General features: G+C 39.1%; 1 non-coding gene across 1 annotated transcript; it reads right to left on the bottom strand.

The window, feature by feature from the left end:
• Window positions 1-1,631: 1,631 nt before the first annotated feature.
• LOC118150762 (U6 spliceosomal RNA) lies at window positions 1,632-1,735 on the bottom strand. Its single transcript, XR_004738909.1, has one exon. It is a non-coding gene; the product is annotated as a U6 spliceosomal RNA (small nuclear RNA).
• Window positions 1,736-4,033: the final 2,298 nt, after the last annotated feature.

A 4,033-nucleotide genomic window follows, 5' to 3' on the forward strand; every position in this document is an offset into this window, starting at 1 on the left:
CAGCCTCTGGTAACCATCCTTCTACTCTCCATGTTCATTATTTCAATTGATTTTACTTTTAAACCCCACAAATAAGTGAGAACGTGTGATGTTAGTCTTTCAGGGCCTCAATTATTTCACTTAACAGGATCTCCAGTTCCATCAATGTTGTTGTACATGACAGGATCTCATTCTTTTTTATGGCTGAATAGTACTCCATTGTGTATATGTACCACATTTTCTTTATCTATGCATCTGCTCATGAACACTTAGCTTGCTTCCAAATCTTAGCTATTGTGACCAGTGCTGCAACAAACATAGGAGTGCAGATATCTACTGATTTTCCTCTTTTGGTTATTCACCCAGCAGTGGGATTGCTGGATCCTATGGTAGCTCAATTTGTATACTTTGAGGAACCTCCAAGCTATTCTCCATAGTGGTTGTAATAACTTACATTCCCACCAAGAGTGTATAATTGTTCCCTTTTCTCCATATCCTCACCAGCATTCATTATTACCTGTCTTTGGGATATCAGCCATTTTAACTGGATGCAATAATATCTCATTGTAGTTTTAATTTGCATTTCTCTGATGATCAGTGATGTTGAGCACTTTTTAAAGTGCTGTTGTCATTTGTATGTCTTCTTTTGAGAAATGTCTATTCAAATCTTTTGCAAATTTCTTGATCATATTATGACTTTTTTTCCTCTAGAGTTATCTGAGCTCCTTACATATTCTGGTGATTAATTGCTTGTCAGAGAGGTAGTTTGCAAATATTTCTCTCATCCTATGGGTTACCTCTTCACTTTGTTGATTGTATCCTTTGCTGTGCACGATTCTTGTGCCTCAGCCTTCCAAATAGTTGGGACTGCCCATGTGACCACCATGCCTGGCTAATTTTTAAATTTTTAGTAGAGAAGGGGATTTGCCATGTTGGCCAGGCTGATCTCCAATTCCTGGCCTCAAGTGACCTACCTCAGTCTCCCAAAGTGCTGGGATTACAGGTGTAAAGCTTTTTAATTTGATGTGATTCTATTTGTCCATGTTTGGTTTGATTGACTGTGCTTGTGGGGTATTGCTCAAAAAATCTTTGCCCAGACCAATGTCCTGGAGAGTTTTCCCTATGTTTTCTTGTAGTAGTTTCATAGTTTGAGGTGTTGGATTTAAGTATTTAATTCACTTTGATTTGATTTTTGTATACTGTGAGAGATAGTGGTCTAATTTCATTCTTCCGCATATGGATATCCAGTATTCCCAGCACCACTTATTGAACAGACTGTCCTTTCCCCAGTGTATGTTCTTGGCACCTTTGTCAAAAATGAGTTCACTATAGGTGTGTGAATTTGTTTCTGGGTTCTCTATTCTGTTCCATTGGTTTATGTGCCTGTTTTGTGCCAGTACAATGCTGATTTGATTATTGTAGCTATGTAGTATAATTTGAAGTTAGCTAATGTGATCCCTTCAGTTTTGTTCTTCTTGTTTAGGATAAGTTTGGCTATTCTGGGTCTTCTGTAGTTCCATATAAATTTAAAATTTTTTTTTAGATTTCTGTGATAAATGTTGTATTTTAATAAGGATTGCATTTAATCTGTAGATTGCTTTGGGTAGTATGAACATTTTAACAATATTAACTCTTCCAATACATGAACATGAAAAAATATAGAACACTTCACAAATTTGCATGTTATCCTTGCACAGATGCCATGTATTTTCTCTGTATCTTTCCAATTTTATCTATGTGCTGCTGAAGTGAGCACATGAAGCATGTTTGAGTGCTTAATTTTTGAGTCAGATTTGCTGGTTCTGACCACTCCTCTGTGACCTAAGTGTTATGCCCATTTTACAAAGGAGACAATCTATGCATGGATTGAGTAAGAAACTGGCCTAAAATCATGCCCAAATCAAGAGGTGGAGCTGGGCTCCACCTTGGGTCTGTTTGATTCTAAGTTTGTATTTATAACACCTGTATCAGCTCTCTTTTTTATTCAATAGCTGTCATATGATGCAAGGGACAAGAGTGAAGTACTATTACTTCTGGCTTGTCAAATTGGCCAAGTGTAAAATCTTAATTTTACCCAGTTCTGGCTAGGGAGCAGCAAAGTACTTAGTCTCATCCACAGCAAGTGAATCCCTTAGTACAAGTTTTCTTGAAGGCAGTTGATTGATTCGATAATCCTGCTTCACCAGGTAATTCCATACATGAGGCTTCATCTATGTGAAATGTTCAGACTTGTATACATTGTTTTATTATCTATGGAGATATTCTTTAAACACCTATACATCCACTGATTGACAAATAACCATAGTAGGATTGTATGGACAGAAAGTTCAGACACAGACACCATCTAAGTAAATCAACTAAGGTTTGCTTCTGCAGATGACATAGAAGAAAGTCAGTGTAGTAAGAATACACAGCTCAAAGATAAGCAGTGCTCTCAAGGGCAAAGATATAAGCATCTGAACCTTCAATCCTCATCAGGCAGTAAGGGTAGTGATGGTGGAATGATGGAAGGTGGAGGTACAGTTTTGTAGATATAATACTTCAGTGAGTGAGAGCCACAGCAGACCTTCTAGAAGCTAATTAATCACATTACAAACAGAATAGGATAGGATGGTTATGTACCAGCAACCTCTGCATCAAAGTGGAGTGCCTCTCCTCAATCATGGGGTTGCACTCTATATGTGTACTGCATGCATTATGACTACTAACTGCAGTGTAGCACATTATACTCAGGTAGAACAAAGTCTTCATTTATCAATTCCGGCCTTCCCTAGGCCAACGCAGGCTGGTACAAGTAAGTTTCTGAACTGTAAGGAGTTACCCAGAGGCTTCTGTGAATCAAGTAGACAGTCTCTTAGAGTAGATATAGTGCTCACCCTGCCCAACTTAAATGCCATCCACTATATGATTCCGTAGTTGAATTATGATGTGATAAAATAACAAGAAAAAAAGTAGAATGTAGGCTGGGCATGGTGGCTCACACCTGCAATCTCAGCACTTTGGGAGGCTGAGGCAGGAGGATTGCTTAAGTTTAGGCATTCAGGATCAGCCTGAGAAACATAACAAGACCTCATCTCTACTTAAAAAGTAGGATAGGCCAGGCGCAGGGGCTCACGCCTTTAATCCCAGCACTTTGGGAGGCTGAGATGGTGGATCATGAGGTCAAGAGATCGACCATCTTGGCCAACATGGTGAAACCCCGTCTCTACTAAAAATATGAAAATTAGCCAGACGTGGTGGTGCACACCTGCAATTCCAGCTGCTCAGGAGACTGAGGCAGGAGAATCACTTGAACCTGGGAGGAGGAGTTTGTAGTGAGCAGAGAACCCACCGTTGTACTCCAGACTGGATGACAAGAGTGGAAACACTGTCTCAAAAAAAAAAAAAAAAGTAGGATAGAAACATTTATGATATGGATAGATGTTAATGATATTTATAAAAATGAACAAAATAGCTCATCTAACTGCATAAATAAGACACTCCCATTAAAATATTCCTAACTGAATGTATCTCATGCATAGGAAATTTCTGGCAGAGTGAAATGCAAATCTTTAAAGTGACTATCATGAGTCGTAGGATTTACCCTTTTCTTTTGTACTTCAGCATCATTTTCTGCATTTTTATAGTGAGCATGTAATACTTCTTAAATCAGAAATATAAAAACAATGTTTTAAAATTTTCACAGGCCAAGCGCGGTGGCTCACACCTATAATCCCAGCACTTGGAGCGGCCGAGGCAGGTGGATCACGAGGTCAAGAGATAGAGACCATCATGGTCAACAAGGTGAAACTCCATCTCTACTAAAAATACAAAAATTAGCTGGGCATGGTGGCACGTGCCTATAGTCCCAGCTACTCGGGAGGCTGAGGCAGGAGAATCGCTTGAACCTGGGAGGTGGAGGTTGTGGTGCGCTGAGATCGGGCCACTACACTCCAGCCTGGGTGAAAGAGCCAGACTCTGTCTCAAAAAAAAAAAAAAAGAAACAAACTAACAAAAACCAAAACCAGACAAAGTCTGGATTTATATAGTATAATAGCTCCTGAAAAATAACATA

Source organism: Callithrix jacchus, chromosome X (assembly GCF_049354715.1).
Source record: "Callithrix jacchus isolate 240 chromosome X, calJac240_pri, whole genome shotgun sequence".
In the NCBI taxonomy this organism is placed as follows: domain Eukaryota; kingdom Metazoa; phylum Chordata; class Mammalia; order Primates; family Cebidae; genus Callithrix; species Callithrix jacchus.